This window comes from Passer domesticus, chromosome 6 (assembly GCF_036417665.1).
Source record: "Passer domesticus isolate bPasDom1 chromosome 6, bPasDom1.hap1, whole genome shotgun sequence".
In the NCBI taxonomy this organism is placed as follows: domain Eukaryota; kingdom Metazoa; phylum Chordata; class Aves; order Passeriformes; family Passeridae; genus Passer; species Passer domesticus.
Window position 1 is genome coordinate 11,698,749 of NC_087479.1, and position 21,924 is coordinate 11,720,672.

Here is a 21,924-nt window from a genome sequence, read left to right on the forward strand (position 1 = left end):
AGGATGTAGGAGAACAGCATTACGAAGAGACATTTCATTGGCCAGTTCTCCAAGAAGGCTTTGCCTGGGCTCCATCCTGGAGTGATGTCTCAAAGACTGAAATGTTTCAAAACTCAAAAAAATGAGATTTTAATGAAACATGGACTAAGCCAGTTTATTTAAAGTAGAGTAACCTGGAAATGACTGGTAGGAAAGAATGTAGATATTTACACCCTTCGTATGTCTAGAAATGAAGAAGAAACAGCAAGGACACTGAAGAAGCAACTAGCAAAAGAAATCAAAACTGTTGATAAGTATTTATTAATACTCATGAGAAACAAAGGTTCTGCCAGAAAATTTGTCAGGTCCACTCACGAACAGGATATTAAAAACATATTCAGAGAACACAAAGCAATTTCAGAGGTGGTAAAAGCTTTTTCTGCATCACTGTTCATGGCAGAAGAAATGAGGGATATTCCTTATTCCTATTGAAAAATCATTCTTTATGGGAGACTCATCAAGTGAAGTGATTCTGAAGGGATGCTGAAACTGACTGAAAAAATTAACAGTCACACATCCCTGGGACCAGGGTGTATTCACTCATGGGATCCAAAGGAAATCAAGGATGAAATAGCTGAATTACTAATCATGGTGTATGCCCTTTTACTTAAATTGCATCTGTATCTGAGGACTCAGGGGTGACATGAAATCTGTTTTTAAAGAAGAGAAATGAAGAGAAAATTAGTAGAAGCTATAATAAAGCGTGGAATTAATGGATATGTGATACATTGGGTTTAATTGGCAAGAGTTAACCTTGCTTCTTTTTGTGAAGAAGTCACTATGGGGTTTTTTTATGAAGTGAAGGTCTTTATTGCAAATCTTTTACAGTTTTTTTCCCAGAATTCAATAGAAATACGGATAAGGATGATGTGATTAGTAAATCCTTGGATTTTCAGAATGCTCTTGATAGTCTTTCAATTTTCCTGCAACTTTGCATGTATGATGTAAGAGAACAGAGCAGGGAGCAAAATGAACCATTGCCTTACCATGGCTGTGATAATGTTCTTGTGATGTAGCCAAGAGGATTCCTGCCCAGTCTATCCTTACAAGTACATGATTGCTCCTATAGTTTGTTTCCAACAAAACAGAATATTCCTGAGTTGCAACAAACACAGAGCAATCCCTTCTGGTTCTGGGATATTTATTACTGCCATCTGAGAGTCCCAGATTTCCACTCTCTGCTCCTCTGAATAGTTTCTCAGTCTGTGCATGAGCTGAGGGCTCACTACTCTGAGGTCTCTCCCTCTTGTGCCAGAGAAACTCCACTTCCAGTAGTAAACCTATTGCCTGACAAGCAGGAATCTTCTGCTTTCTAAAAGGGCCAAGCTCATCCAGTTAGTCCCTTCATGGAACATGATTTAAACCAAGAAAAAGCAGCCACAGAGAGCTTGTCCATCACAGCTGTGGGCAAATGTGAGCATTTCTGCTGCCAAGGAACATGATTAGCAGGAAAGGTTTGGAAACACCTGCCACCAAGCCACATGTGGAAGCGTCCTTAGTGGGCTCAGATCAGGCAGGCTGTTGAGAAACCAACTCAGCTTCATCCTGGCATAATAGATGTTGTTCAAGAAAACAGGCAAAGAGACAATGTGAATTGGTCAGGGAGACCAGAGAGAGATATTATGCCACACTGGTCAATGACAGATGAATATCCTGTAGTAACCAGACTCAAATAAAAAGTTGTTATTCTTTCTAACCCACATTCAAAGCCTGGCAACTTGAGAATTTGACAGCTACAGCGGGGTGCCCTCTGTGTAGCAGGGATTGTGGTAGCAAGGGATCTATCCCTCTGTGTCCTTAACAGAAACTTACCTGATTTATGTCTCATTTATGCCTTTCTGACAACTGAAAAGTAGTTGATTTCAGATGAAAGGAGCTGGATTGATGTGTATTACAGTCATTTCTCAGCACTGTAATTTTTCTCATCTTTACTTCAGCTATTCTCTTGCTATCCACTGAGTATCACTAGAACACTAAGACACAGTAATTTTTGTCATTCATCCCTTCAATTCACACCAGTTTTTTCTCTTCTGTGGGGTGGACAATACAAGTGCCTTTCATTGTTTTGCAAATTTTATTTTACAGTTTTAGTTTTGTCTATAAGTTGTTGATGATATTATTTAGATATTTCCAGATGTTTTAATCTGAACAGTGACCAAAGTCCCAATCCATTACTGAGTTTAAAATAAAAATAGCTGAATCAGCCTGGAGATTCACAGTATCTGTTAGCATAAGCAGCAGAGTAGGCATTGCCAGGTGGTGACACATACCCTCCTCTTCTTGTAGCAGTGTGTGCCGCAGATTTCCTGAAGGGTGTAGCTGTGCAGAACGGAATATGGGGAAAGAGATCACCAGCCAGAGATGCAGTTGCACAGATCTCCCCACATGCCAGAGGACCATTTTTCTCCTCTTTCATCTCCTGTCTGCTGTGTGAAGGTCAGATATGTGGCTTAAGATATACATGAGATAAAAAGGGCTAAAAAACATAGATGGTGTAAGTTGGTGGAATAAAAGACAACTATTTTCTCATCATTGTGCTGGGAATATTTTGGCCAGAGTTAAAAATCAAACTATAGGTGTCTTTAAATGTGTGCCATGACCTTTAGGATTGGATTTTGGTCTTGTTGGGTTTTTTCATATAGTATATATTTTAAAAAGTCTGCTACTTTCCTGCTGCTTTTTGTTCTTTTTTTGTTTTTGTTTTTAAAGTCACAAAGAGACCATAGGTTTTAAGCTAGTGTACATGATCTCCTTCAAATTTTATGGATTAGGCTCATGCTCTTTGGAATTCAGTGATGGAAGTTCCACAAGAAAATATCAAGTATAAACAAGAAAACCTTAACCTTCAGCACTGAAAAATAAATAATCTGAAAAATATACAGGAAAATCTGAAGGAAATGGAGCTTGGTGAATGGAGAGGTGTGATTTATTAAAATCTTGGCGAAAGTTCAGGAGAAATAAACACTTATGCTATTGCAGCATAGGAACTCATCAAAGATATTATTATTATCCTTCTGTCCTAATGAAAGATGCCATGAGAAATCAGAGTGAGATGTGTTCCAGTAAGCATAATTAAAGGGATAAATGTAAGATTTATAAATAGAAATACGCAAAGGATGTGTTTGTTCACTCTAGTGGGAAGTGACATTTCAGGAGAAAGGTTCATATGTATCTTACAAAAATTTGCAGAAGGACTGAACATCCTCCCAGCCTTATGTCCCAGAACAAGAGGGCGTTTTAGCCACAAACTGCACAGCAGGACTGGTGTCTGTAATGTTGGGATTTGCCTTCTCTGCTGATAAGGACAGTTCATGTCATACATCTGAGTTTTTCAACACATTTACCCGCTCTACTTCTATTTCAAAGAAAACAAGGGCATGGATGTGTCTGGGATTTCTAGTGGAAGGCAAGGAATTTTGTAAACGAGTTTCTGGATGAGTCCAATCTACATACAGTTCCTTCCCCATGGAAAAGACACTTCTTCACCTGTTGTTATAATAAGTGTCCTTGAAAGAACTCAGAATTACTGATTATGAGCTAAGCTTAAAACCTAGATTGATATTCTTCTAGAGGCATGCAGAGTTCTTGAAGAACAAATGATACAAAATTCAACCTTACTCCAAAGATTAAAACAACTTTTACTAAAATATATATCTTGGTGTTGTTCATGTCAGTGGGCTTATGATTTAAATACTGGGCACATTTTTTTGTTAATTACCAAGAAGATATTCTGGTGCAATTAAAATTTTCAATTCAAATAGAAAATTGAGTTTTAAGTAGAAAGTTAACCTTGTTTTATTACTGGAAGCATTCATGTTCCAAAACCTCGGTATTTTCATTGGCTGCCTTTAAAAAGAGAAGGAATCCCTTTGTATTTCCATGCTCACAATGTGGTCATGTAAAGGCAGAAGGCTAATAAAAAGCATTTTGCTAAATTTATACATCCTTGTGTGCTTGGCTATCTGCTGTGAAATATAATTTGCTTTTAGTAGGAAGCCACAGGTATTGAACTGATTGGTACAGTTCCTTTATGAGAACTCGCTGCAAGTTGGGGAACACTTTTTATTTCACAGCAGGTCTGTCTTTTAATTTGAGTAGTTGATGCACTGTGGCTCGAGGAAGGAATAGTGAACTTTTGATTCCAGTAAGCTTTCCCAAGGTACCCACAGAGGAGCACACAGATAAAATGGACAAAGGAAGGGAAAAGCTGTAATTGCAGTGCTCTGCAGGCTGGATGGCAGCAAGCTCTGCCTTAGGTCTGCTGTAGCAGGATGCAAGCTAAGGACAATGCCCCACTAAATGTCTGCTGTTCCTGATGGTGAGAAGAGCAAGAGACCAGCTTGGCTACACCATCTCTGCTCTGAAAACCTGGTTAGGCACCATTTTTTCACCTCAGGACCAGTATGGTAGCACCTGTTCTTTTCAGCCCTGACCCAGCATATTGACTCAGTGTCATCACCCTGAGGTGGATCTGGAAAGCTCAAGAGAGCCACTGGAGCTCTGCTGTGAGACCTGTGCAACCAAGAGAGGAGAAAGAGGAAAGGAAGATCAGTGCTGCTTTGGGGATACCTCCCTGAAGATGCTGGGTGGGTTAGGGTGGGCTTTGTTTATGCTTTTTTAAAAGGAAGAAGGCTCTTGCCTCATGACAGCAGCTCCTGGAAGAACGTTGACACTGCAATTTTGCACTTCATGCATTTCTAAATGCTAAATACACTGCATGCTTTTCTCATTTAGTGTTCCCAATTGCTTTGTTCCTTTCTTTCTCGGGAGGAACTAAAGACTGCCTGAGAGATGTCTTACCAAACTTACTGTGGCACTTTATCTGGGTTGGAAACAGGACCAAACAGCAAACCTCACGTCCTGGGAGGTGGTCAAGGAAGGGTGAGATTCAGAGAAGAGTTGGGTTTTTTGTTCCTGTGATTTTCTTCCACCTATGGAGAACTTTGAAAGACTGGTTTAGGGCAAGTGGAGGCTTATTGGCAAGTAATGGTTGGCAATATGCATTCTTATATTCTGTGTTGACTTGTGGGCACTGCAACAACACTGTCCTTAGAGAAATAAATGCCTCTACTGGGCATGTAAGAAAACTGGATTGTCTTCTACAAAGCAACTCCAGAAATAAAACCACAAATAGCTTATGACTTACTCTTCTTAAGAAATAAAAAAAAAAACCAAAAGGGAAAAGGAGGGACCTTCTGCAACACTAAAAGACTGGAAGATGCAGAAAGCCAATTCTTTCTTCTGTCTTTTAATAAATACACAATGCTAGTGAGGATATTGGGTCTCTTTCCTGAGGAAATCCAGCATGCTCTCAACAATTCCTGTACTTTGCCAGGCAGACTTTAAAATTATGTGGCTAAAAATGTAATATCCTTCTTTCCATACATGCAGATGATACAAATAAGTAACCCTTTGAGATCAGATAATTTAAAGATGGCTGAAACTTTCAAATGAATTATTTTTGGTGGAAAAGATGGGTTTCTATTAAGCAGAAATATCTACTCTCAGAAATGTATTATTTTCATTATAAATATGAAAAGGGACCACAACTAGAGAAAATTCTTGCCAAGTTTTGAAAATTTTGTATTGCTTTCATGTTTGTAAATGTGTACAGAATATCTGAATGGTCTGTAATAATTCTGCCTTTTGTTAATACTACAACATGTTTAATAAAGACTTTTTATAAAGTAGTAAGACAATTTCAGTAATTCTATAGAAATAAATTATTTTGATCAGTATTCCAACAAATAATTTGCGTCATGCAAGTATGAGAGGATATCATCATCTCACATCTGCAACAAGTAACAGTTTAGGAGAGGAAAAAATTATAACCCCTTGCTATAAATAGTAATTTTTTAGACTTCTTACCCTCTGCACATGGTCCATGTGGAATTCCCTGTTGTTTTAAAAGGCAACTTGCTTGGCCTGCTGCTAGGAGAATACCCTTAGTTGCATTTCCTATTATAGTTTATTCAAGGGTTTATTCAACCCTATTCCCTAGAACACTTATACAAGTTGTAGCTTAAAAAAGCCAAACCCTTAAGGTAATGTAAAGAAATATTATAGCTTTTCATTAGATCTCACTGGAAAGTGTGGACTGCTATAAGCACAAGTACTTCTTCCACCACAAATGCGTGCCTCTTGCTGCACACAGTGCCCCATGCAGGGGCACACAGAGATGCACAGAGCCAGGTTTGACAAGCCAACTACAACAGGAAGAGCTGCTCCATGCCAAGGCACTGCAGCTCCAAAGCTGCTTGGGCTGCCATGAAAACTCATAAGGATTTTTGCTGTCAGTTGGCTGCAGCATGTCCACACACCAGAGCAGCCAAGCCAGAGAGAAGGCTGCTACAAGATCTACTTTTTAGTCTAATCCTTTCCTTTGAGATTGGCAGGAGCAGGACACTAAAAATGCCACATGTCAGGCTTAATGCTGACTGAAAGAGTTGTCAAAACGTTATTAAAGGCAAATATTTACCTTAGGTCCTCCTGGGTGTAGAAACATCACTTTTCACATGCTTACTGAAGTAGTGGGCAAGCATCAAAGAAACAAATTACTCTATCACCATTCCTTTTCTAAAATACATCCCTCAATTATTTCACTTTAAACTACCCAAACAGGAGTAAAAGTAGATCTAAAATAGGAATTACGAACAGGCTTATTGTATTTTTCATTGTATAATTTAGCAAATGATTTTTTTCAGTACATATTCATTTGTCTTGTAGAAGACTTTTTGAGCAGACAAATTAAATTAACATTACATTAGGACACAGAAGTCACATAGCTTCATACTATGTCTTTGTGATGTTCTTAAAACAGAAAGCTTTGTAAATACCTTTGATAATTAACAAATTAAATATTAATTGCACATATCCTTAGTGGGAGATACGGAGGATGGTGAAATTGAATTACTCTCTCATGCTTAACAATTTTTTTTAGCTTTGCAGAAAACCAGATGTGCTGAAATTGGGTCCACACAGAGTTAGCAGACTTTCTATCATATCTCTGTGTATAAAATTTTGTGTTTAATGCAGGCATAGGATTTTGCATGTATGCAGCTTATTTCAGGATTTCCTGCTGCCCTCTCCTATGACCTGGAGCTACTTTGAGCTATGCAAGGACTAAGGGAGGAAAAGAGTCCTAGTGGGGACAACTAATGGCAGGAAGGGAGGGAATAGAATACCTGATGGACACATTTCATTCCTCCTTTAGCCTATGACCTAACATACAGTTAAGAGAAGAAAGAACATCCGTAATTCTTCAGCTGGGTTATGAATTGAGAGAAATCTGTGCCATAGTTTATACAAGGCCTGGCTGACCCTGAGCATTCACACAAAGCTTCCCCAGAGTCAACTCCCACAGCCTGGATAGATAAAGACCATCTGTTATACAGATGTGACAAAAAAATGCTTTAGCTGTAGTTCAGGATGCTTTTACAGCTTATTTGGAAAACCACTGCTATAAGTATCTCCATCCTTCTCTCTCCTGTTAATCTGGGTTGGAAATAGGATTTGAGAGCCCAGTGTGTCCTGGGAGTCACCAAGTCTAGGCTGTGGTGGGCAAGAGGAGCAGTGGGAAGCAGTGCAGAAGAGTACAAGGGGAGCACTGGATGTTTACTGGGTTTGATGCTCACTTGCTAAATTGCATTTTCAGCAGCAGATTTCCATTGTAGTAGAGATGAGTAATATATCTAGAGGACATCTCATATTTTCATTACTGGAAATTACTACTACACTCTGTGCTACTGTGAACACTTTACACCACCTCTGTTTCATGCCTTTGGGCTGAATTATAACTAGATGAATTAAATCTTCTTTCCTACTTCTTTTACCACTCTCAATTACCAATCTCCTTTGCTTTCACATTCCCTTCTTCCCCAGCCCTTCCCATGTCTTCTTCTCAGTTCCTACAGCAGCTTCTCCATTTTTCAATTATCACCTGCACCAAAGGCCAGAAAGAAGCACAAAAGTATGCCTGAAACTATGGCAGGAAACATGATCCTTTTCAAATAAGAGGCTCTCTGGAGGAGAATCATGGAGGTAACAGGAGTTTTGGCTAGTTTTTTTTTTAAATTCACTTTTTCTTTTTTTAATAAGGATGTTTCTTACTTTACATTTAGAGAAGGGCAGATTCATTTGCATGCTGGTATAAATGATAGATTCATTTGCATGCTGGTGTAAGTGATAATAAATTAGCTGCCTAAATCCCTGGTTCCTATTCTATTGAGAAAGTCAGACATGGTCATTAACATTTTATGAAGCCTCTGGATAGAAACAATGTATCCAGAGTCAATGAACAGCTCCTAGATTTCTATATTGAACTCTTTGGCTGCCTAAAAATAAACCAGGCTCTTCAAGGCTTGCTACAAAAAAAAAAAAAAAAAAAAAAAAAAATTGGTATGGCAAGGAATTCCCTTGGGTTCAGATCACCATAACAGAGCCATTCTCATGACTGTAATTCCCTTTATGCCCTTGCAAATAGCTTGAGTTGTGGCTGTGATGGAGTAAAATGTGGCTGCTAATATACTTAGGGTGCAAAAATCCACTGCAAAAAGCCTGGATATTGACAAATCCTGGAGCTATGTAGGACTTTTTCACCTGTTGTGGTTTTTGTCTGGTTGGTTGTTGTGTGCCTTTTTAGTTTTAATTTGATTAATTTTTTTTAAGTTGGTTATTTTTTTTACAACTTATAATTATAAACAACATTCTATTTAATAATAGCTATTCCTAGCCCAAGCGTGATTATGTCCTCAGCAGTTTCCAGGAGTGATAATTTTCTTATTATTTTCCTATGAAGAAGAGTTGCCAATGTTGCAACCACTCCTGATCACTACAGTCTCTTTCAACAGCTCCTACCTCACTTCTCTCTATCTGATTCTACATTCCTCTGAGTTTCTCACATTTGTTGGTGAGAGAGGGTTTCTAGGGACGCTCTAAAAATATCCAGAAGGAACTGCATTCTCCAGCCTTGGCTATTGGAGCCATTAAGTGTTATATTTTGTCATTTTCAATCACATGATTCTTACTCTTTTTTTCTGACTCTTGGCACAAAAATTGAGCATCTGGTCCTCTTTTGAGAAGTTTTTTGAATTTGCATTTCAGTTAGATTTCTACTTTCATGTCCATCTACTCCCTTTCCTTCTGCCAACCATCCTCTCCTCTTCCTGCCTGCTTGTCTTTGCTTTTCTTTTGATGTTTTACACATCCCTGAGGATTCTCTCTATTGTGCTCCAGCTGGGATTTTTAACTTCACACAGATCCCTTGCTGAAACATGGCTCCATATTGTCCTTTACACGATCTTTCTTCAAGTTAATTACTCTAGACACATGAGCACACTTGTGCACACCTTGTAAAATAACTGCTGATTCCACAAGTAGCTTTTGCAAAACCATAAGGCCCGCTGGTAAAAAGAGTGTCCTCTGAAGTGAGTAACATTTTTATGTAGCAAATACTCTTTTTTTCTATTAAAGAACTACATAAATTTTTCTGTGAAATGTGAAAGGTTTTATCTGTGAGTATGAGCAGGTGCAATAGTTTCTCCTCCAGAGTTATAAAAAAACCAGAAAAAAATTGTCTTTTTAGCTATACAAGAGCGAATCTAATTTAGCCAATTCACAGAATAAAAAAGCAGTCAAAATAATCTGTTCAGATCCAACTAATTAGACCACACTCAAAACTTTTGTACAAACACTTGGATCCATCTCTGCTATCTTTATTTTAGATTTTTTTGTGTGACACCTCTAAAGGGTAAAAGTTCTGTCTCTATGAAAGAAAAGTATGTACATTTGTTTGCTAGCAGACTGCCCTAAACAGTCTGCAAAATTTCTCAGAGTTTACAGAAAGAAAATGAAAATGTAAGTCTACAATTCACAGCAAAATAACCTACAAGCTCGTCTCCAAAAGTCTATAAAACAAATATCAAAATTGTTTTCCAGGGAGAAAACAAGAGAAGCCAGCAGTTCTGATTCTAGTATGTACTTCAGAATTGCAGTATCTGCTTTTCTTGAACACTATTCTGTGAAAATTATTGCACTATGCAAATGCATCTAAATCACCAATTCTGCATAGAATTAATTACAAAATCACAATGATCAATAAATCTGACTCACCAACTAATGCTGATAAAGTTACAGGCAGGATTGCAGGGGGGTATCTAGTCCATTACCCTGCAACAAGGGAGCAACAGGGAAATCTAATCTGCTTCTCTTAGATGGTTTTTCAATATTACGAAGCTGTGACTGTGGGGAAGAACCCCAAGGTAAGCTATTTCATGGTTAATTATCACCACCATTAGAGAGTTTTCCCTAATGTCTATCCCAAATCTCCTCTGATACAATTCAGCCTCATTACTACTTCTGCTCTTCATTGTAGATGCAAGAAAAAATTTGATTCTCTTTCTCTTTGCACCAATGTATTCCATGTAAAAGTTTTTCCATTCTAAGGTCATATTTTCTAAGCCTTTCTATCTTTCTGTTAGAGGCAGTGATTTGCCTGAGCATTTATACACTAAAAACAAGTTTGGATAAGACCTTCTGCAAATTTGGAAACCAAGAGATAAAATCTTTCATGCGAGGTTTAATCCAAGTTGGCTGCATAGTAAATGTTAGAAGTAGCTTGTGATTCTTCGCATAAATCTTGCCCAGAACAGGAATAAAACCTTATAAATATCATGCTTGTATACAGATTTCTTCCTGGATGAACAGAAAGCAGATCCACAATTATAAAAAATAATACATCACAGGTAGTATGACTTCAGCCTCTGTCAGTCTCCTAGTCATTAAAATTGTAATAAGCTGATAATTCAAGCTTTACCAAAACAATTTACTGAGCAATTAATACTTGGGTGTGGCTTAAAGTGCTCATGAGGGAACATTGAGCCCTCCTCCAGCCAAGAAAGGAGATGTAGGAGACAGTGAGTGGTTGTAGCTGCAAATTTCACCCTTTGGCAGGAACCCAGGTTCAAACAGGGAAACTGAGCTTGCTGTGCAGCTGATGCCCCTGTTTGCCACTGCCCACCTCTGTCCACTGAGTCTCTGTTCCCTGGTGAATAGCACTGGCAACAGACAGGCTCACCAAACTGCAGTGGAGCAAGATTCTCTTCTGCCAGAAAACAGCAATAAAAGAAATATAGTGTATTATTGTCATGGCAAGGCAGGGCCTTGCTGGAGGCAGGTTCAGACCACAGCATGAAGTGATAATGTACAGGGAAGGTCACAAATCCTAAAGAGTGAGTGCAATAGTGAGTGCAGCTCATAGGATTGATTACTTGGCTGTGAGAACAGACAAAAGGAGCAGTGTCTGAGAATGAAGGCATTGCCATCTCAGCAGAACCTTTCCAGCCAATCACAAAACCTTTTCACACAGATATAGTGACATTTTCCACCTCTCCCAAAGAGAAAAGATAGGTCTCACCATTTCTCTTGGTTTTCGATAATTCACACTAGAATGAGAAGTTTAATTGTCTGAAAAGGATTAATCTCATTTTCCCACAGTGCTCAGGAAAAAACCCACACTTTTTCCCTCACAATTTGCCAATCATTTGCTACAGAATATTACAGAATATATTGTGGGTAAGAGCTGTGGAGCATGACCAAAGAAATTCCAATGGAACATCCAAGCAGAGATGCACTGAGAGCAAAACCTGTGACAATGCAAGATGACCTTGCAGTATGGATGATCAGACCTGGGCTAAGCTGTGTCCAAACCTTGCACTAACCTTTAGACTGGACTTTGTTAGTCGAGCCACACCCCAGCCTCAGCAGGCTGATAGCCGACCAAGAGAAATGCCAAAAGGCTACCAGTCCAGGCTGAAAACTTGTGTATGATTAGGTAAAGGTTTAGCTGATGCTTGAGCCTTTTCTGGAGAGGATGCATGACTTTCACACCAAGCAGTGGAGCAGGAGACTTTTCTATGTCCAGCAGAAAAGGCAGAATGAAAGGCAAGAGCCATGAGACAGGCACATTTGTCAGTGAGTGCTCTTAAAGGAAACAATTCTACTCTGTAACACCACAATAATTACCGAGATGAAAAGGTGAGACAGTTGGTGTGGTGAAATATATCTATGAATACTTCCTTGTCTTTGAAAGAGTGACTCTTTTATGCCCTCTGTTTATTCACAGACTACCCCAATGAATCCTTCCTCAGGCTTGGGTTGCTGTCCCTAGAAGAGCACAAAAAGTGTTGGGAATTCTGGTCACATGGAAACAACTTGGTTTGTTACACTGCCACTAGTTGCAAATTTGTAATTAAACTATAAGTAGGAAGTATATTTGTGAATGAAGTAGCCACCTGGTCAAGCTATTTTCAAAACCAGCCACTTAGACTGAGGTCAACTTAAACTTAAGGTACTTTGTAATTTATAAGCAGGTAAAAAAAAGCAAACTGCTCCTTTTGGGGAAAACAGAACACCTTATTGTTGTGGCAAGATAAGAAATCAGCATTTTCAAGACTAGAAATATCTTATAGACAGACATCTTTATTTATGGAGTTTCTTTTCTTTGACAGTGTTTTGGTAATGAATAGAAGAACCAAAGTGATTGATGAACATTTCCTAAACAACCAAATATAGCTTCAAACCCTGCCTGAACCTGGGCAGAGGTCTGCTGTGCTTAAAAGTCAGTTGGTCAGGAGGCTTATAGATGTGAGCTTTGAGTTGAAGGATACTTTTTCTTCATTCATCTCATCAAGATGCTTGAATCTTCAGTTAGAAGCCCTTCTGTAGTTCATTTATGAAATGTGAAGAAAGATTCAGAAAATGATTGTGGTAATTAGATACAGCTTGGCTTTCACAAATCAGATAGAGTGAGCATTATAGCATATAAAAGCATGTTCACTTGCAGTATTTCTGTCAGACAAGAGTAGTTTTTAAGCTTGCATGGTTAATATATTATGTGAACACTATGCACTGTTGAACACTGTTGATTTGACTTGTATCCTGGCACTAATATTTGGTTGGAGTTAGTAATTCAGTAATGATGCAGTGTTTATTGTATATTCTCTGAACAGCTATTTATATTATTCACCACACTGTTCTGAAGCAACAGCCTGTATTAAAGTGCTCTGCCATCCATAAGGGACATAAATGAAATCAGCCTGACTCAAATGCCCAAATTAAAACAGTCTTAGGGGATTTCAAGATATGGAAGCTGGGATTGCCTGTTAGGACATAAGTGGCTTAGTGGAAAGAGGGAAGAATAGAGTGAATTAAGCCGGAATAGTCTAAACACAACCTGAGTTTCTGCCACTTGGAAGGAGAAACACAACTCCTTTTTTGCTTGCTTTTTCACAGAGGTATATCAAGTAGCCCACATATGAAAGTAAAGCCCTGAACTTGTCATGAAACTATATCAGTTCTCTAAAGAGCAGTAAAGTAAGCCTTCTTGCCCTGGCCAAATGTCTGCAAAATTAAATTCTGAAAGCCGTGTAGTTTCAGTTGCATTTGATGCTCATGATGCTTTCAGGAGACATCTTGTTGATTAGAAGTCACAGGTTTTAAAAAACTGTAACTTGTCTGTTGGGTCCCACCATCTAGGAACGTCTGTCCTACTAAATGTTCTGGCTCTGCTAGTATTAGCTTTCATCATCAAGGTTTGCTTATTATCTTAAAGAGATGAGAAAAATCTTTATGAAGTTACTCTCCAATTGGGCTCGCATTCCTAAATCACTTAGACACCAGAAAAACTACTTTTTGCACATTTTAAAGTATGATTTTAAGTACTTAAATGGCACTACAGAAAAGGGGGAAAAAAGTAGATTTCTCTGGATAGAGTATCCAACAGAAATAGGAAATGATAATTTTTATATTCATTTTTCATTCCATAAGATTATCATCTCTCTGGGACAAAGACAAAGCTCATCATCTTAACACCAAGTCACAATGGTGAAAACTGACTGAGTAGTTGGAACTGATTCTTTTCAGACAAGGTTCTGAAGACACAGAAACTGTGGCCTGCAGCTAGAATCCATCATCATCCTGCAGAGGTGTTCAAAAGAAAAGATCCACACCCAGTTGCCTAGTTGCAACTGAGCTTTTGTTATTGCCCTGACTGCATAATTCAGTAAAAGAATAGCATTCAAAAATGGATTCTCATATCTCAAAGTACAATTTATTTTGCTCCTGGAGAAGGTCTATTTATGGATAGTAAATTATTAACTAGTACATTTTCATAAGTTTGATACATTAGCTCACTTTATTCCAGCTACAGTTCATACCCTCAACTCATCTGAGTCCTCAAGGTGCCAATCTGAATCATCGTGTGCCTACCTGCCTGATTTGCATGTACAATCTGATAATTAACAGTGCTTTTGGCTTGCTGTCATGGTTGACTTCTGTGGTCTCCATTTGCAAAGTACTCAGATAACCTCTGCATGCGGAAATTATGTTTGCAATAGACAAACCTGCCTTTTGTGATGTATTGGTCTTTATATGTTTTGGAATTATTTTCATTTTCTACATGGGAACAAAGAGCATAGAAACAATCATTTTGTCTCCCAAATGAATGGCAATGCAGGTGATCAACAATTTCTAAAGATAATAATTCTGTAAAAAAACTCTTCCTGTGTACAGAAATATGAGGCATTCAGAGTTATGGACTTGACTAAAGCAAGAAATACTTTGTAAAGACACCCTTATTACCAATGCTTCTCAAAGATTTTCCTCAGTATATGCACTGTACCTTCTGGATAGAGACTGCTTTTTAATTTTGAGACCAGATGTACCATTACAATATACTAGATGCAAAGGAGACAATTTTATATGCAAAACCAAGAAAAAAATTTGGTTTAATCTAAAAATGAATAGCAATCTTTCTTAATTGCGCTGTTTTGCCAGACAGAATATGACTTGTTTTCCCCTGCCATTAATAAATTGTTGACACACTGAGCAAAGGAAGAACAGATAAATTTACAACATGTGCACAAGAAAAAAAGTCTTATTCTAAATGACATCCGGCAATAAATCTTCTCTTTGTGAGAGGGGCAAGTGAGAATTGAATTTAATAGATTCACTTTTACAAAAAACAGGTAGCCAAAACCCCTAGATATGGTATCACAACAGCTCACAGAGGTGGATGGTGTCTACGAGTTTATGACACTACATTTTTGTGGGTTCTCTGCCCAAAAGTGGGCACTGTTTTCCTCATAGATCAGCTATCATCAATCCCCAAGAGCTCAGCCAAGTGCATGAACTTGTGGTCTTGATCATTGTGTGATCCTGCCACAGTTGTAATTAGCTCTCAAATGGAAACCACATAGTGCAGAAGAAAGGGAGGGTCTAACCATCCACCACTCAGAAGGAGAAAAACACCTTCTGCTGTGAAGGTGTTCTTCATCACCTACAAGCTGCATATCCCAGAAGAAATTCCCTTTCCAACTCTTTTTAAGAAACTGACTTCCAAAAGATCTTTAGCTGTCTTGGTATTTCTTCAGTTCCTTCTCTTTTTGTGGAACCCACAGCTTGAAATAAACTAGTCACAAGAGGCAAATTATGCTTACTTTAGGGGAGTCAGGCTGTTGAGATGCCACAAAACAGGAAACACGTTCCCTTCACTGAGTTAGCAAAGTTATTCTGAGAATCTAGAGACTGATTTTTAATTTTGAGCTTAGTGTTACAATTATGAGATGCTAGCAGCAAAGGAAACAGGCCTTGAAATATCTCAGTAACTCAGCAGTTTGGGAGACAGGCATAAAACCCAGCAAACCCTGAGGCACACACAGCGGACTCACATTTTCCTTTGTGCCCTAGGGTATTGATCAGTACCTACTTTCTCCACAGCAAGGCAAGGAAGAAGCAGTTAAAAGAACATACATGTTTTTAAAGTATTTGAAAGTCTGAGGGGGCCTTTATACAGGCAATATTTAAATCAAATGAAGAGAGAGTTTATACATGTCCCAACTTAAAGCTGTAAGAGGACGGTACAGCGTGAGGACTTGGCCCAAACCTGCCTCATTCTTCAAGTCCCCATTTTTATTGCCTTAGCCATAAAGACCCAAAACAACACCACTGAACCTTTATTGGAAAACTAGGAATGTGATCTTTTGTTTTAGGAAATCTTTTTTGTTCCAATAATAACAACCATCTGTCTCACAAAGATTGGTTTGATTTCAGATGTACTAACAGTGAACACTGTTACAGAAAAAACTATAAATTACATGCTGCTGTGGGAACTCTGGTGCTATAAATGGGTACAGTTTCACCCCATTACCCTAGCAGAAAATCTAGCCTACTGTGTTTTTTATATCATCAAATAAAAAGACAAGCCACTTAAAGAAAAGTCAGACTACCTTTTAAGCCACTGCCTGTCTCACAGGCTGACATACTGCCTATGGCATGGTAATTACCATACTTTTTCTTATTTTATTGTTCATATAGGACTACACTATCCAGACAACATGGGAACAGGGGTAATTGAATTCAAGTTTGAATTGTGACGAGCAAGAATTTGATTTTGTACTGGAGCTTTGGAGGGTTTATGAAGATATAATAGAAAAATTATAAGTGTAAGAAACTTAGCAGAAAATGCATTATGCTAAATTGTTTTTAGTTTAGTGTCATGGAGTAAGTTCCAGAGGTGCATTAACCTAGTGAAGTCAATGGGACTCTGTTCAGAAGACATCTTCTAGATATTTTACAGATATACACCCGTATTTACAACCCTCTGTCCTGAAGAAAGGTTTCATGCAAACACAAACCTGTGTGATCAGAACCAGTACAAAGAGGAAATTTCAATATACTGGTTATCTATCCTTCTCATGATGCTACCGTTTTTTGCTCAGAATTGGATTGATTATTATTATTGGATTTTGGCAATGTAAGCTAAGACTGCAACACATTTCAGGCATTGCAAGATGCAACATTACTATTCTCAAAAATGGCAGTGTGGTACCATTCTCATCTAGTTGTGTTTGCATTAATAGTAATCTGGATACACTTGGAAACATAATACAATTTACATAATAAAGGAAAGAGAAAATAGAAAATTACAAAAGGGATTTTTCTTTTCTGGGCTTTGGATGGATCTTCAGAATACAAAGCTCTAAAGGAGCACTACTTGACTAAACAGTATTAAAAGGACTCTATTACTGTTCTCCTCCTGCCCTAGACTTTGTATTGGGTTTGTGTGGCCAGGTTTTGGTTGTGAGGGTGGCTACAGGGATGGTTTCTGTGAGAATGTGCTTCCCCTGTGCCCTATAGACCAATACCAGCAGTCTCCAAGTAGATAGATGAACAGCTTTGCAGACACCAGGGGCAGTGAGAAGGTGCCCAGCTGATATTCCCCTGCAGCCATGGGGAGGCAGCTGTGTCCCTGTAGCCTGTGGAGGTCCACAGTGGAGCAGAGATGCACCAGCAGCCCATGGAGGACCCCATGCTGGAGCAGTTGGATCCCCAGATGAGGCTGTGAACCCATGAGGAGAGGAGGTTTGCTGGTAGGACTGGTGACCCCCTGGGTGACCCGTGCTGGAGCAGCCTGTTCCTGAAGATCTGCGTCCCAGGGAAGAGTAACTCACCCTGGGGCTGTTTGTGAGGGGTTGCAGGCCATAGGAAGGACTTGCTGGCAGAAGTTCATAGAGGGCTGTGTCCATGGGAGAGACCCATGCTGGAGCAGGGAAAGAGTGTGAAGAGTCCTAATCCTCTCCATGAGAAGGAAGGGCAGCAGAGACAATGTGATGAACTGACTGCAGCCCCCCTTCCTGTCCCCCCATGTCCCTGGGGTCAAGAAGGTAGAGAATCAGGTGTGAAGTTAAGCCTGGTAAGAAGGGAATGGTAGAGGGATGGTGTTATAGGATTTAGTTTTTTATTTCTTTGTATCTAATTCTGATTGATTGATAATTTTTCTTCCTGAAGTTGAGTTTATAATTGGTGAATGATTTGTTCCTGTCATTATCTCAACTCACAAACTTTTCCTTGTATTTTCTCTCCTCTGCCCCTCTCAGGAGTGATAGAGAGTCTTCAGTGGGCATTTGGCACCTTACCAGCATCAACTCATTACAGACCTCTGTAAATACCAGTAGAGCAGCGCACCTAAAGTTCTTCTCTGCAAGGACTGGCTGAAGAGAGAAGCAATTCCAGAAGCAACAGTCACTCCAACCAGTCAGCAAATCTGGAAAACTACTGGGCACTACCACAGATGCCAGCTAGGAAAAAGAAAAAAAGGAAAAAAAAAAGAGAAAGTGTCAGCATTTGGAAAAACAAAAGCACTTGGTGCCTTGTCCTGAAAAGGGTCATTCATCTGAAACAAACTACTGATATTCAGCTCTTTTGTCATGCCAGTTGGCTCTGGGAAGAACTTCCAAGCAGAAGCTGGCTTCCCCTCCAAGTCTTACAGACCCTGCAGTCTGCCATGCATCAGGGAAGGGAACAAAGCACGGGCAGGACTGTGAGCCAGCCCTTGGCTGTAGGCAGAGCTGGTGCCAGCCAACCTGCCCTGCAGCAGCACTGTGCTCACGAGGCCAGCGAGTGCCCATGTGGTTCCTCTGATTAGAACACAGCCCTGTCACTCAGCATCAGCTCCTGCTTCATCAGTCATCTCAATTTCAGTGATAGTTTGGCACCATCTTGCAGCCAGGCATCATGAAACTCATTCCCCCTCTCAGAAACAATTTAGTCCCATCATGGAAACAATTGAATTAAGTTGTCTCCAGCTTCACCATAAATCCAGAGCTCTAAACTGAAGCTGCACTCAAAATATCATGACTATCTCTGTGTATTGACTCTTTTCTTTATGGAAGCAGAAGCTGGAAGGTAGGCAAGAATAAGAGTAAGAAAAACAAAGTAGATTCAGCAACCTTTTCTCAGCAGTGAATCCTACCCTATATCAGTTATATAACAATGGCTCCGTTTTGCTGTCAAAAACATTGTCAATCTGAATAAGAGTCTGTAAAGCAAGACCATGTAAGATTAAAAAAGCAAGAATAAGAGGAATGATTTGGGAATTGTCAGTAATTCAAAGTCTTTAGAGATGAATGCTGACATGAAAAGCTATAAGAACCTGAGGAGAGGAGAAAAGAAAAGAAAGAACAAATAAAGCTGAGTAAAAATAGCAGTTTGGCAAAAAAAATTATCAACCTATTTTAAGTAACATATCTCCCCCAATATTTTCTTAAAGTTTATGTGTCCATCTAAGACTTGTCTGTAATGCCTGTAGTGATGAGGAAGGGGTAAACCTGTGGATGTTGAAATGGTGGCATGTTGTTCCCAGCTTTCTACTATGACTGTTAAGAAATAAATATTTTTGAGCACTCAAAAATTGTGTAAAATCCTGCCTTGAAGGGGCACCAATAAAGTAACTGGGAGCCGAGCATTACATTTCCTATGATCTGAAACTGCTTTTAGGCCACCTCAGTTCTAGAGTTATGTCAGTTTCTTTTCTTCACAGTTTGCCCAAGGGAGCCAATTAAACTTTTGAGAATGAGAGCTAGGCTCAAATTCTGCCTTATGCATCACTTGCAGACTTGTTAGCCAAGCTGTAACTCCTGTATATTTGTAATTATTTTCCAAGCTGATGCATTAGCTGGAGAAATCCACCTGGGTCTCTAATCCCAGGCTGAGTTTGCAAAATGAGAAGAAAAATTGTTTTCTTGTAAACTGTACAAATTGGGTTTGCAGTTGTCACAGAACTGTGATTATGGAAATGTTTAAAAATAAGTTTTTCTTTCATTATTAGCTGGCTGTAAGAATTGGTTCCCTTTCACTACATTTCTTTCAAGACCTGAGCTGGGTTTGTAGACATCAAAAACCACAGCATTCCTTCCACCAGTGTCAGAAGGTGCTGGAGTGTGTCCCAAAACCAAGGAAGTAATTCTTGTACCCAATCTGATACACAGTGAGACCTGAATAATCTGTACTGTAAGAATTCCTTCAATGCTACATCTATCTTAACCTGAAGCAAACTGTACAGAAAAGGAATCCAACACTGATTATCAGATCTGGTAGAGTGTTTTTTAGTTTCATGTGGGAATTTAAAGGTTTTTCTTTAATTCTTATGGTAATTTGCCAAAAAAAGCTGTTTACTACAAAGTGGCCATTTGACAGATTGAGCTGAATAGTGCCAAAAAACCCCCAAATGAAAAACAAAATCCACAGAGTGTTGGCAACATTGATCTTCCTCTTCCTTTCCAGAAATTTCCTTTTCAGGGGTTTCATTTCTCCATTCATAAATGTTTTTCTCTTGGCACTTTTATAGCAAATTTAATAAGATACCAGTTTCTCACAAAATGCTTCTACAAATTCAGGGAGGGTTAAATTCCTTCCCAAAGCATTTGAAACGGGAGAGAACTCCAAGGCCACTCCATCATTCATCAGGAGTACTATGGAGAGCTCCCTCTGTATGAAAGCCTGCGCTCCCATGGAAGGGAGCCGGCTGTCTCAGTGGGATGGTGTCTCACTCCAGCACTAGAGGGGCTTGAGGTCTAGAGTCTGATTCCCTTTTGGGAGGGAAAGAGAGGGTAAGTAAATGCAGTATTCATCCTGCTGGCCTGAAACATATGTGGAATCTATCAGGAAGTTAATGAAGCATAAATATCATATGGTCAAGGCTCGTCTATTGTTATCTTTTTGAGGCAGACAGCAAAGCCAGCAGCATGGATGGCTGCATTTATGGAAACATTCAGTTCAGAATTCAGTTACTTCCTAACTTTTTTTGAGTGCTACAGGTAAAGAAAATGGTTTGCATTCCCCACTGTCACACACAGGGCTCACTTGTCTTTAGCAAGGCTTAAGCAGCACACAATCTTCAGCATCAGTAAGAAAATGGGTCTCACATTTCACTTTTGCAACAGAGAGTTTGAATTTCAATGTATTAATGCAGAGAATAACATACAACAGGACTCAGACTACATCTCTTTTTCTGGTGGGCAAGCTTGCTGCACTGCAACCATCAGAAGGCCTAAAGCCAGCCTTCATTCTATCTATTAATGCACTCCAGGAAGCTGCTATGAAGAGCTGAAGATGAATTTTGACTGGTATATTTACCATGATGGGTGGGAACAGAGGAGTTCCACTGGCTGTTTGGCAAGGTTACTTATTTATCTGCAGGATTTTGGTATTTCTGCCTATTTACTAAGTTGGAATTACATCATCCCACATTGCCTTATTCTGAGTTTCTTTCCATCAGATCTGAAGTCCTACACAACTCCATAGAAGGAAAAAAATGAATAAGAAATTTAGGTGATTAATAAGTAACTAAAGGCAGGAAATATAATTAATGTCAATCACCATGAATTCATAGCATCCAGAACTTGTCAAATCCGATACATTTTTGAGAGAACAAATATAGTTGGTGAATGCAATGGTGTCACTGTAACTGAGATTTCTGTACAGTTCATGGACAAGATAACATACAGTACTCTGAATAAGAGAGGAGAACTGGAGAGTCTGTGAAATGGATTTACAAGGGGCAAGACAGCTGGCATGAAAAATTAATTATGAAAAGGAAATCATCATCAGATCTCTGCTCCAAGTGGGGTCCTATCCTCCTTTAATTAAATCAAGGAAACTGAAGATACTCTGCATCAAATTTCTGTTATTTTCAGCTGTCCTGTCTTCCCCAGTGTAGTACCATGGATTAGACAGTCTGACACAAATGTTATACTCCTGAAACAACAGCATAGAAAATAATGGTTGGCAAATCCCTGATGGCACAGGGATGGCAGAGCAGTGACCCTTGCCAGGCTGTGCTGTGAGACCACACACCAGTTCCTCTGGTGTTCCTGCTGTGTGAGCACTTTTGAGCTGTGGACACAGTTTACAACACTGGTGCTGCCCGGTTGGAGACATCCAGATCCTGCTGCTCAAAATCTACTGCCACTTCTGGATATTATTGACTCATCTTTCTCTCTGTCAGCATTCAGTACCTGATTAGAGGAACTGTAAATTTTTTTTTTTTTT

At 39.2% G+C, this 21,924-nt stretch overlaps 1 long non-coding RNA gene across 1 annotated transcript; it reads left to right on the forward strand.

The window, feature by feature from the left end:
* Positions 1-2,332: 2,332 nt before the first annotated feature.
* On the forward strand, positions 2,333-20,203 carry LOC135302632 (uncharacterized). Its single transcript, XR_010364217.1, has 3 exons — positions 2,333-2,475; positions 7,921-8,079; positions 17,973-20,203. It is a non-coding gene; the product is annotated as an uncharacterized LOC135302632 (long non-coding RNA).
* Positions 20,204-21,924: the final 1,721 nt, after the last annotated feature.